The following is a 14,128-nucleotide window of genomic DNA, read 5'->3' on the forward strand; positions in this document are numbered from 1 at the left end:
TAAAAATGTTCATAGCCCAATCTGATTCGTCACGTCTTGTCTATAGTCGATTAATCGTCAAATCAGTTGGGGTTTTTTTCTGCTCATGAAAAACCCTCCGATCCGGGGTGGGGAGCCCTGGACATGAAGCATAGACTGTATAATGAATGAACGGAGCTAAGGTCACGTCACTCATAGATTTGCGAACCCAATTGTAACAATATAGCCCACGTTTTAATTTAATTTCTTTGTATTTTATTTTTTTGCCTTATTATTTACTCTTACTTATGTCATGTCATTATAATATACATTGTATTGTTTATTGAAAGGAGAACTGACTGTCTTTACATACATTCCTATCTTTTATGCTTGCTAGTTTTCCACCACATAACTAGAAGATGTAGGCCCTAGTGTTCAGGTGTTATTCGGACAATATTTTATTTGAATCGAATCATGAATACAATTTTATTTTTGTTTTTTCAAATTAGTTGAGCTGCTCCACAGTACCTCCTGGCATTAGCAGACGTAGCCTACCCCGGGCTTTAGTCTCTGACACAAGTACATTTTTGGTTTTAGGCCTGAGATTACACTTGTTTTTTCAGTCAGGTGAGTCCGGTCAACTCAGTCACAACGTATTGGCCTGCGCATTATCATTTGACACTTTGTATCCAGAGACAGCACAGCATGCGATCAGGTTCATTTTTGCTATGAAATATTATAAATAAACTCTTGTTGCTATTTTTATTTGTCCTTGAGTCAGGGCCCACAGCAAGCTTATATGAGTGACCTTTTTTTTTTTTTACAGCATCTCCTGGTTTTGTGGAGACAGAAGACAAAGTCTGGAGCTCTTGTAGCAGGAAATTGAGACAGCCTCAGCATCACCTAAAGAATTCAATTCAATTTGATTTACAGTGCCAAATCACAACAAAAGTTTTCTCAGGACACTTTACAGAGTAAGTATAGACCACACTCTGACTTATTTATGATTTACATAGACCCAACAATTCCCCCGTAGAGTACGGTGGCAATGTAAACCTTCCCTTTAACAGGCAGATATCCGTCTGCACCGGTTGGGGAGGAAGAAAAGGAGAGAGAGAAGAGATGGACAGAGAGACCGACACACTTCCAGTAACTATAATAATATCTATAGTAATGTGAATATGACTTATATGTTATGGCAGTTAATACAGCAGAATAGTAGAAACAAGCACAGCTAAGGTTATAGATTATAATAGCAGCAGGAAGTGTCATGCAGGACCACGGCAGCAGGCACCACCACGATCAGCAGAGACCTGCGAGACGACAAAGCACAAACAACTCCGGGGAAGAAGTTGAATTAGTAACATGCATTGATGAGACATGAATGATACAGACAGAGAGGAGAGAAGCTCAGAGGATCAGGAACAGTATCATCCCCCGGCAGACTAGGCCTATAGCAGCATCATTAAGCAGAACAAATTGTTTTCCCCTGAATGAATGATGCCTGCCGTGTCCACGTAGTGGCCATAATGATCCACACATCAGTGAGAGTTGATAAGACCAACGAATGAAGACCAAATCCAGAGGTACTGTAGATTTTTATAACCGATGCCAACACGCAATCAGTTTGACACTTGATGCTTTGTAGCAGCTGAATATACCTGCAATCCCAGCATTTCTGCTAACCACTGTTAGCTTTCATACCTGTTACAGACAGAAACTTCCTCAAATCAGTCCTGACTCTGTTGTGACTATTATGTGAAGTTAACATGGTGCTTTTTTTATAGTGGAGCTTTGATAAAAAGTTGTAAATTACTTTTAGTTGTAAAATCCCAATGGAGACACCAAAGGTAGGTGTGTAAATGCATGTAAAAACTTTCCCCCATGGGACACATTTGTTTAACAAATCCTCCCATTTTGACTGACTACAGTGTACTACCAGTGCAGCGGATCTCCCTCTTGACATCACTTTTGGAAAAGCCATGAAGAAGTTTCTCTTGCTGTTCACGTTTATGACAGATCCTTATAACTTGACAGTATTGTATAGATGTGCATCAGATTCAAACTTTTGCTTCCTTATTGTAGGGGGGGAAATATGTGTTAGCTCTGCAAAAAGACAGGATTCTCGGCTGTTCTGGGTGCCTGACTCCCAACACATTTGAGAGTTTTCTTTGCTCGGGGGCCGTATTCACAAAACATTTGATCTTAGCGCTAAGAATACGCCCTCAGTGATTAGGTCCCTAACTGTGCATTCACACCAAAAGCGATCGAGGCGATGAAAGCGCCAAGCTGCCATTCAAAATCAATGTAAATGACGCGATGACCCGCGATGACGCTTCAGGCGTCGCATTCTAAGCGATAAGAGTGATGCGATGAAGCGTCCATCGTGTGTGTCACCTCATCCCGTGTGTTGCTTGAAGTTGAAAAATTTGAACTTTTCAAGCGACATCGCCAATCAGTGTTGAGATTGCATCATCGAAGTTCTCCGTGAAACATCCAGGGGCTCATTGGGCTCACCAATGCTGGAAATCCAGAAGAAGAAGAAGAAAGCCGTCAGTGCAGAGTGAAGCTGAGGAGGAGATCGGGCAGCACCTGTACAGCTTCAGAGGTTAAATCACTGACGGCCTCACTCCAACACAACTAGGGTTGCCAACCGTCCCTTGAAAAACGTTATCGTCCCATATTCAGATACAAAAGTATGCGTCCCGTATTGAGCTGAAAAGGGACGCACTTTGTCCCGTATTACCTTGAGAGTCAAAAATAGTATGTAAAATGTCATTAGAATGAATGAATAAATGACGCTTTATAAGAAATTTTACAGTAAAGTTATACTCAGCCTCTCCTGCTTTGTGACTAATGAGCTGAAGGCACACACACACACGAGTATGACGAGCCAGAATCTCGCTCATCTCATTGGTCGAGGTACTGTTGCTTGTGAAGAAGATACCGGAAGACAACAAAGCAGCATGGATGGCAGTGACACCGACAGTACTTTACAGGTCTCGGGAGGTACATCTTCTAGCAGCAATGCAACTACTCCTCTGCGGATAAAAACAGAAAAGAATGCAAAGATACTGAGAGGAATGGTTAGAAGGAAAAACATGGGTGGAAAAAGTGCACGATACCATCTATAAAGCACACTGCACTGTGACTTTTTCCATAGCACATGATGGACTGACCTAAAGCAACAGGCTTCCAGAGGTGGGCAGTGGGCACACAAGAAACACAAGGGACACCAAAACTAGAGGAACCCCAGACCAGTTTATTGTCCACCAGGCAACGCCAGAGGCAGATATGGTATGTAAACAATGATTTTAAAACTCTGGTTAAGGTTAAAGTGGTAAAGTACAATGAATGTCTGAATTGTATGGAGAAATATATAACAATATTATTTTCTGGGTAATAAGAAAGTACAGTTGCTAGATGAGTACATTAGACTACAAGTAGATAAATAATACATCAAACTAATAACTAATGAATTAATTAAAGGAGAGGCTACACGGTGATTTAGTGGTTAGCACTGTCGCCTCACAGCGAGAAGGTTGCCGGTTTGCGCCCCGGCTGGGGCCCTTCTGTGTGGAGTTTGCATGTTCTCCCCGTGTCTGCGTGGGTTTTCTCCAGGTTCTCCGGTTTCCTCCCACAGTCCAAAGACGTGCACGTGTTAGGTTAATTGGTGACTCTAAAAATTGCCCGTAGGTGTGAATCGTTGTCTGTCTCTGTTTGCCTCTATGTGCCCTGCTCCAACCTTGATAGGGACAAGCGGTTGAATGAATAATTAAAGGAGAGCTCATTGTCACTCTAAATGATGAAATGTCTTGCTCAGAGTTTTACTCAGCTCAGAAGACGAACAGACGGAAAAAACAAATAGAATGACTACAACTGTAGGCTGCAGTCACACAAGTGTTTTTTGTTTACAAGTTTTACTCAGACTTTATGTTTGCACTTTTCTTGTTGCATTAATTGTGTACTATGTTCTGCTTTGTGTTGTTTTATATTAATTTATACAGTTTAAAGTTAAGCAGGACAGATATTTATTTTATTCAGTTAATTTTTGTTATTCTGTATTTAAAAAATGCTGATAATTATTTATTTTATATGTGTTTATATCACTCAAATATGCATCAAATTTAATTCAGGTTTGAGTCAAATATTTAAAATAAATCGCTTCACATATACAAAAAAGGGCTAAAAAGATTCACTACGCCAGGCAAAATGAAGGCAGCCGGCCCTGCCAACAAGGTGTCCCATGTTTTTTTTTCAAGGAGTTGGCAACCCTAAACACAACGGCTCTTTTAAGAGCCACACACTTCATCATTTCTGTTCTTAGTAAAAACTTCCCATTTAGCACAACAGCAGAGTAGGCTGAGCCGGGGGTTAGCTTAAGTTAGTTAGCCACCTAGTTAGCCACCTAAAAATGTATTACGTGTCTCTGATTTTAATATGAAACCAAAAATATACCTTTTTGTCAAGTGTGTTCAGCTTATTGTCTGCCAGGTGTACTGACAAGTCTGGCAGCTCATTAGGCTATCAGTGGATATATAGGCATGCCTTTAAGAAGCATTTGAATTATACGGCTAGAATAACCATGGCTGATACGGACACATCCGCTCTGCCAAAACAGAAGAGAAAACCAAACTGGACCAATGACCAACTCCTATAAAAGTCAAAAAAGAAGCCTGGCAAACTATTGCATGCATGTCGATGCTGCGAGATGGCATTATGAACGTGGTAGAGTTGGTCAGGGATGTCATCACATCATTAACCAATAAAAACCACACCACATACACCATATAGCCAGCAGACTGAGTAAGAAAGCCAGCAACATATCACACACACCCTGGAAACACTCTGTTTGAGCCACTGCCTGTTCAGGCACTTAGATCCAACACCAGCAGGATGAGGAACAGTTTTTACCCCAGAGCTGTGGCCCCTGTCAACCCCTAACCCACCCCCGACTGCACACCCAACCATCTCCTGACTAACTGATATAGATTTGCACTTATAACTTATAATATACTTTTGTAAATATACATTTTAAACACTTTTAAAAGAGTTTTGTTTTCACGCTATTTGCCAGCTGCTGCCTATTGACTTTGTCTTTGTGTTTCTGTTTCTATTTTGATTTGTACTAAGTGTAATGACAATAAATAGAACTGTCATTCTGATTCTGAGTGATTGGTGCATCAGCATCCAAAACACCTAAAAAAGTCTCCACTAACACCAGAAACAGTCGACAGATTTCTCTCTAGGATGGAGGAGGATTTGGGAAGTCTCCAGATGCGGAGAGAAAGTCTCCAGTTGTTGGTGTGTTTTTGTGGCAGTTACAGCGCAACATCCAGGCCTGGCATGTGTATTACAGAGTTTTTAGCCGCTTTCACTGGTTTGGTGTTGACGCCGAGCCGAGTCCGTCTGGACAGAAAACTTTTTGAGAACGACTGAGGAAAAAAAGATCGTTTTCAATCGTGTGGGCGTACCCTTACTCTTACTGACTAAGGAATCCTCATGAGGACGCCTATGTGTTTATAGATTTAGGAGCTACTTTTAGCACTAAAGTGCTTTGTGAATTCCACTTACCTTAAAAATGTAGGGGTCCTAAAATTAGGAGTGAAACAACCCTTTTTTTTAGAGTTACTCTTAAATCAGCCAGTTACAACCTACTCTTAGCCTTAATTTTTTTTGTGAAAACGGCCCGTTTTATTAACATTCTTCTTCTCTCTTCCGTTCTGACATCCCTACTCCAGCTACTCAATAGTAATTTGTGCTTTCTCATCTATTCTCTGCTTACAGAAGGCTTACAGATCAGTGAAATTTGACCTACTGTTCCCCTTCCTTTGTCTTTCCTCTGCCATGTTTGCATGTATACGAAACACACATTTGCTTAGATGTGCAAACACTACCTCTCTTAACTCCCATGGGTGTGTACTGTATACATAAACTGTTTTTCTTGCAGATCATCGTCTCTATTGAAATTGACTTGTGTACACGATTGATGGAAAAAATGTTAAAAGCAATGGTCTTTTTTAATTCCTCTGCTGCCAATCAGATGAGGACTAATGCAGAGACTTTGTCTAAAAAAGATGTGTAGATGTGAAGTGTATCTATGTGTGTTTAGCCTTGCCTGGTTGTATTTACTTGATGGATTGACTGTAAATATTATCATTAAATGGTACATGATTTACCTTCTTTATCAAACTAGTGGCCCCACTTGTCTTGTGAGTTTTTATCTGTAGTAGCAATATGAGCAATGAAGCCAAGGCAACAGTGCCAAAAACTGCAGTTCTTCAAACAGCCACCTGAGGCTGGCTTCAAAACCGGGTATATTATGCCCACAGACCCCAATGCTGTGCATATGACTGTAAAACAAATTGGTATTTCGAATATTGGGGAAACGTATGTGAGAGCCGTGTGGAGGCAAGCCCAACCCACATCTTTTTCGTATTTCTACAGCTCTTTTAAAGTTCTGCATAATTAAGGGCTAGATGCTTTGAGTGGAACGTGGGTTCCGTCACAGGTGGCTAGCATAGAGTAGGCTTCATTCGGCCCATCTCAGCTCCATCCACGCTCCATTTCTGGATTAGCCAGGATGGATTAGCCAGGATCCAAATGGCAACAGCCAGAGCTGCCCAGCTTCATTTGGCCCATCAAAAATCTATTGATCTCGTCAGGGAGACTACGTCCATATTTTAAACAGTCTGTGGTTCCTGCAGTAGTTAGAGAAGATGATAGTATGCAGGGAATTGTGATCAATAACATAAAATGATCTTGTACGCTGATGATGTTTTATGATATGTTCGCAATCCAGATACATGCATTCCCATTCTTGTAGATCGTGTTAAATATTTGGTACACATTTAAACAAAGACTTACCATCAACTTGTCCCGACAGATATTTGGCGGGACAGTATATATAAACACTATAAAACTGTAAACAGTAAAATTAAAATCCTTGGTTGACAGCTAAATGCTAATGTCTGTCGAGTGACAGTGCTAACAGGCATTTTTACAATGCTTACCATGTTTACCTTCTTTGTTTATCATGTTAGCATGCTATCATTTGCTAAACAATGTTAAATAGCTGAGAGTGATGGGAATGTCATTAGCTTTGAATTTATTTGGTCATAAATGGAATTATTTTTACAACAAATAAGTATTTTAACAAGAGTATTTCAAAAAGAGAATAAAGGTCAATGGATCAACAAAATGATTACTATTAATTATTAACATGAATGTCTCTACCAAATTACATTGTAATTCAATCAATAGAGAATGTCTAAATTATTTCATGGCTGCCAATCAAATAGTCATCCAGACATTTCTTGACCAAAGTGGACACTGATTGCCAGGCCAAATGACAAACATTGCCATAAAGCCACACTGCTATCTTAGCTAAAAACAAGGATGACATGGAAAGCCTGGAAGAGTCCAGAAAAACAACAACCAAGAAACATGGAAGTAGCTAGGAAGAACACGTTTAGGCTGACTGTGCGTTACATACCCTAGATCGCAGTAGTTCAATCGGGAAAGACAAGTGAATGACGAAATGAAACGTGTATTATAAGTCAAAGTCAGCTTTATTGTCAATTCTTCACATGAACAAGACATACAAGGAATCGAAATTGCATTTCTCACTATCCCATGCGTAGACTAGAAAAGACAAAGACAAGATACAATTAGTAAAGTAAAGTGGCAAGACACAAAAGGTAAGTGAGATAACAGATGATATTTGATGATTAAGTACTGGCAGAAAGTTTGGCGCTTAGACGTAACAGGGTGATTTCTAACAGACAGGCGTCTGACATGGGCAGTAGCAAGATAAATCCTCCCATGGAGTCCAGACACTGGAGGTGGCTGCTGATTCTGCTGACGTGCATAACAGCAGCATGAACGCACTCAAGGCAGAGAAAGAATCATGATTAAATAGAGGCCGCAGCAGGATGATACTACAGGCTAATGCTGTAGGTGTGTCACTTTGCTATTAGATAGATGTGAACAGCTGTTATCGTGATTGACAGCCGCTGACAAAAAAATGATGAGTGAGTGTCAGTGAGAAGAGTTAATGGCAGAATGCATGAGAGTTTAGCTGCATTTGTTAGTCATATGATGGTGAGACTGTTTTGATCTGATGCGGTCCAGCTGTACACTGGTATACTGTCTTACAATAAAGTGATATCCTCTCTGGGTCGCACATCCCACCTCTGCTTAGAGTGTCAACTCTCTCACCTGATCCCCACATCCTTCTGGTGCTTTGAGTATAAACACTTATTCTTCAACCTAGAGACATTTTATCTGCATTCAGATCCTGATACCAGCAGGCTTCTGCTCTAGTTTGTACCCTAAACAAAGCAGTAATGAGGGTAGTGGAAAAAGCTAACAGCACAAATGTGTACTGCCATTTCAGGTTAAAGCATGTGCAAGATGTGTGTGATCTTGTCCATAATCAACAGTGTCTGTGAGAGAAGTAGTTTGACTTTTCATCCTTTCGAGTGGGGAAATGTTTGTGAAGTGAGGACATTTGCGTAGACTCTCCCTTCTTCAAGGGGCCAGTTCAGGGTTGGGATTTGTGCTTGCCCAGGGTTACCCAGACAGCACACAGCGTCGGACAGAGGCTCTCCAACCCTGAGGGCTCAAAGTGGGCCATGCCGAGACTCACATGGGCCAGCTTGGATTTTGTTTATTTACATTAAATGCAAAAGTTTGTTCTGGACTTCTTCATGTTGTCCAACATGTGCGGCTATTAGACACCTCATATATCACCTCTACACCAGGTTCTTTTTGCACCAGTATTATGTAACTCCAGCGTTACACAGCTTTATGACTTTGTGCTAAATGCGTAGTCTGGGGCCTGTTTTACAAAGATATTTTAGACTGGTCTCTAGTGTTAGACCAGTGTTACAGTAAATTGCTGCTAGATATTTTAGACTTTATGTTTATATGTATATGAGTATGTGAATACTTCTTCTATCACTCACTAGATACTTACATGCTTGCCAATAACCCTGACATCAGAGCCTGCAGGAACATCACAAGCTGGAGAATGTCTGCACATAAAAGGAGACGTCCTATTGAAATATTCTCAGCTGATCCGTGCGGAAAGAAAAGGACATCAGCATACAGTTGACCTCCCAGCAGTCAGCAGTGTGGAGGTTGATGCAACGTCTGCAAGATTAGATTAGGCCCTGCTATCCTTTCCTCACTGCTGTGCATTCATCTGTAGGTTGTGTTCAGGTCCAGTTGGAGAGAACAGTGTGTTTTTCTTTTGTTTGTAGCCTAAAGTTTGTGTCTAAACAAAGCAATAATGTGGGTTGGCAAATGATCAGAAGTCTGTGTTGGGCTTTACTGTGGATGTCCTCACATGATGGGCCTACACAGAGTAGGAAAAAAGGCATTTAGGCATTATGGTGCTTGTTTTGATACGGCTGGTCACAGTATGAATTTTTCGGTAAACATTAGACCTGCTTTCGATATTAGATCCATTTGGTGATTTCTCTCCGGGGTGACCAGGCTATTTTATAGGGTGACCAGACATCCCCGGTTTCCACGGGGACTGAAAGATCCGAAAATGGAATATAGTTAAAAATGAAAAAACAAAAATGTTGACCAAACGACACGTATAGTTGTTATAACTCGCACAGGCTAAAGCCAGAACAAGCGGTACCAGTCCAGATCTCAGGGCAGAATGTCCATATTACTGGTATTTTGATTGGTGGAAAAGCTGCGTGATAGAATATTATTTTCCCTTTGTGAGAGGCAGCTACAGGTAAGAGATTCTATCATGGGATTCATGCATCCATTCAGACAGCTAAAGTACACACAGTAGAAATATCATCGACTGGATAGGCGAACCGAAGGTGTTCTTGTAAGTGTTACCGTTGATTTATGTGTATTTAATATCTATAATATGTGTGATAAAACAGATGTTTGTCCGTCAGCCACAGCTGTTGCTAACATTATTAGCAGCGATGCAATTGTTTAGTTCTACTTCTACTCTACGGCACACACTTTTATCATTATGACATTTCAGTGTCACTCCTCAGAGATAGTTGGCAACTCGTTATTAAATAAAACAGCCAGAAACTTATTATGAACCTTTCATCACAAACTTGTGCCAGCCTGTCAGTGTCAGTGATGACCAGTGATGCCACTAACGTATTAGCCTACTTAGTAACGCTACTCTAATCTGACTACTTTGTTTTAGGAACCAGTAGACTTGTAGTCAAGACCGCCTAAACCGAGACGAAGACACTACCAAGACCAGAGAGTATCAAGAACGAGACAAGACCAAGACCAAGACCAAGAGACCCGAGACTGAGACAAGGCCGAGACCAAAGACTGTCGAGGCCGTGACAAGGCCAAGACCACAAAAAAGATTGGTCTCGAGAACTACAAGTCTAGTAACCAGTAAGCTAGTCTAATGCGTTACTTTTTCCAAATCAGTAGTCAGATTAAAGTCACCTATCTATTACAGCTAACTTTTTGGATGTTCTTCATCTCAGCTACTTTTATCAGAGGAAAAAACTCTTACTTAATCAATTGCGCTGCAATTTAGGAGAAATAGGCTGAGAAACTGCTTTATGGATGGTAAGGGCAGTGTCCCCGTTTTAGCTTTTCAAAGACAAAAGCACTACATCTTTAAGAGATTTTTACATCTGAACCGAAAATGTCTCCCGATTTTGCCTCAGAAATCTGGTCATTTGACTATTTTCTCTGTGTTTGTGGGAGTGGGCTCCTCACCTCTGACTCCACAAGGTGAGATTTGGCCCCACTGTCCCACAGCTTCCTGGCTGGGTCAAGTTAAACACAAGTAGATCACATAGTACCGGAAGTAGCCTAATGTTATTGCTTTCGTAACTCCTTTTACTGCTTACAAATGCGACGTTATATTTAAATATTATTATTAATACATTGTAGTTTTATAAGCATGTCATTGTGTATACTTTCTGTATTTATTGCATATGAATTTCACTAATGCTGTTTTATTGCGAAAAGAAAGACCGGAAGCGGTGTTTTGTTATGGCTAACGATTCTCCGCTAGCTTCACACCGGTCATAGAAAAGGGGGCCGGACTCCTTCCACTTTTCTTCCTACAAAAACCTCTGGAGTTAACAACGGCCAGTGTTGATAGGAAAGTAGGCTTCAGAGAGTAAAATTACAGACAAATAGGTGTAAAATCTTCCGGTTTCCTGAACTTTAAAATGTGTTTGTTATCATCGAGGTAACCCGCTCCGTTGGAGTCGCTGAGGACAAGTCACCGGCATCGATGGACAGAAGACTGTACTTCTTATCTGACCTACAGCGACCTTTTAACAGTAATGCCAGTGTTTGTCAAAGTAAGGAATGGTAGCTGCCATTTAAAATCATGCTGAAACAGAAAAAGACGCAAAGCTGGTCGGCTGTCTGCAACTGCTGTCCGCGGGAAAGTGCTCAGGGTGAGTTAATGTAACTTAGCTCCGGACTGGTTCCGTTGTCTCTTGTACGGATCGACTAGTATGCCAAACCCCGCAGAGAAATCACCGAAGCTTGAGATCGCATAGGTTTTAGTGAATTCGCATGCATTGTAGAACCGTCGTCGAGACGTTATCTGCATTCAGGTATACCGCTCCTAAATTCGGCATGGATCTAATATCGAAAGCACGTCTAATGTTTACCGAAAAATAACTTTAAAGATATGTTCATTTGTCCACGGACGTTTTACCAACATCGCGCGATGTCAGAACCAGAGGGAGATCGTAATGGCTAAATCCTGTATAGAGCATTATCTATAAGACGACTTTATAAGACGCCTAGAAGCTTTACTAGGGGGTTATATATGTATTATGAGCAAACTATGCTGGCCATTAAAACAGTTCTATATTGATGGATTTTTGGATTGACACCTGAACGTATCCACTGCATTTGACACAGCTGGGGAGCTCAGGACGGTTGCTTTAATTACATGTGCAACTGGCCCAAAGTGTTGTTCTACAGAGAATATAAATAATGCTAACATAATACCACAATTCATTTAATTAGTTTTAATTGAATTTAAATTTAAAAAGGCAATAAGGGCTTCAGATGGCATTAATTGAGATGCATTTAATGTCACAATCATATTTGAAATCATATTATTATCTCAAATTTCCAGTGTAGGATGTACATTTTACTGTGTGATACTGTGTGAAAAACTACACCCAACTATAAATAAAGGGATAAATGATTAGTAGTAACAGAAAAAGCCACTTTGAAACACTAGCAGTAACGATGGGAGCCACACTGTACAGTTATCAGATTACACTGAACCGTTTTTGAGAAAATAGTTACAGTTGAAAGAATATATATCACACACTGTATATAGGCTGTAGTCTATATATGACACTTTGTTCTGAATATTTTATATTCCATATTTAGAACTTTTAAGTTATTCTTTTTATATAGTTGTAATTCAGGAGTTCTGTAAATTTTCTAAATTGAGTGTGTTCTTTCTGTGTTTTCTGTATATCTAGCATCTGCTAAGCACAAAATCAGCAGGTCAGATTCCTGATATGTAATCTGCATACATACTTGGCAGTAAAGTGGATTCTGATTCTGAATTGCACAAATCACACCACTTTTTAAACTAGGCTTCTCTAAAAAAGAATACGATGTTATCCAGTCATACATGAATAGAGTATGTCTTTAGATTTGAGAAGTCTGTAGATTAATAGACTAAAGGCACGCAGAGGAGGATAAACCAGCTAAAGCAATCTTAATTTATCTTAACTTAGTGCATCAAAAGTAACCCTGCCCTGTAGGATACTATATGAATAAGTAGATTGAACCAGTGAATAGGATCTCCTCAGCGTTAAAAAGCCTTAAAAGAATGCTCTATAATGGCTTATCCTTCATATAAGTGTTTGTTTTCCTTCATGATAATCACCAACCCGAAGTCATAAATTAACTGTGTCTTCATTTACCATTAGATCACTGAATAAACTTATCAGCATCAATCAGTAATCTGTAGTGGGCTGCATATAACAGTGACCCTCTCAGCCCTGCCGGTCTCTTCCTCCCTTGGGATGACGGTCGGTTTGGTTCCCAGGCAGAATGAGTGTGTTGAAGACGGAGGGAAAAGCTTTAATGATGAGAAAAGTGTTTGCCTAAGCATTATTCTAACAGAACAAGGCAGAATCCTTAAAAGGGCATTTGCTTGTTGTTCAAAGTACCTGAACATGAATGTCAAAGTCGTGTGGGTGATCCTGGATCAGTCTCCGGTGCTCCATACCAACACGTTGTTGTGTGAAAGCAGGAAATTACCAACATTCTCCAAATATGATTGTAGATCGTTTCTTTTCATAGATTCAGTACTTTTGCTACTATCAACTGTATCGGAAGGTAAATATCAATATTTTGACCACCTAATTTCTGTCTACTGTGCTAGTTAATGTAAAGTTTCAGTATGTAGCAGCAGAGCCAATGATCTACTCGAGGGATTTGAATGATTGCGCCTCATGTAGTCCTTTAACTTGAATGTACAGCAGACATTGCAATCCAGAGATTAACTGTAGTTTTCATATTGTACACTGAAAATGTGTTTCTGTTGAGGTTACACAGGAAACCCTTTAGTTAGTTGTGTGTGTGTGCGTGTGCGTGCGTGTGTGTGTGTGTGTGTGTGTGTGTGTGTGCGTGTGTGCCTGTGTGCGTGTGTGCGTGTGTGCGTGTGTGTGTATGTGTGTATGTGTGTATGTGTGTGTGTGTGTGTGTGTGTGTGCGTGCGCCGGGTATTTTGTGTTGATCCAGGCCTCTGAGCTCTTTGTGTTTGAGGAGGGGTCTCCGGATGGCTGACCTCAGGGTTGCCATGGAGACTCGCGGAGCAACTTCCTGAATTCTCGGCCCATCCCTCAATATATTATAGGGCAGGGATCTGGAGTCAAACTGGAGAATGTTAGTGGAGGAGAGGGGAGGAAGGCAAAGACAATTCTATTTTAATGGAATTATTCATTCTAGAAACATGCATTTTGAATAAATAGTGTAACACAGCCATACATAATAGAAGGCAGTAGAGTTATATGGGGCCAAGGTGAAACGAAAAAATGTCAAGTACTTGGATATACCGTCTGTCTCAGAACTTGGTTTTATTCATGACTAGTCCCCATAGTTTAATCCTTTTAAACTACATTAATGTAATGTGTTAGCTGCTTTCCTTTAGTACATAGTT

This window comes from Echiichthys vipera (genome assembly GCF_963691815.1).
Source record: "Echiichthys vipera genome assembly, chromosome: 11".
Taxonomy (NCBI): Eukaryota; Metazoa; Chordata; class Actinopteri; order Perciformes; family Trachinidae; genus Echiichthys; species Echiichthys vipera.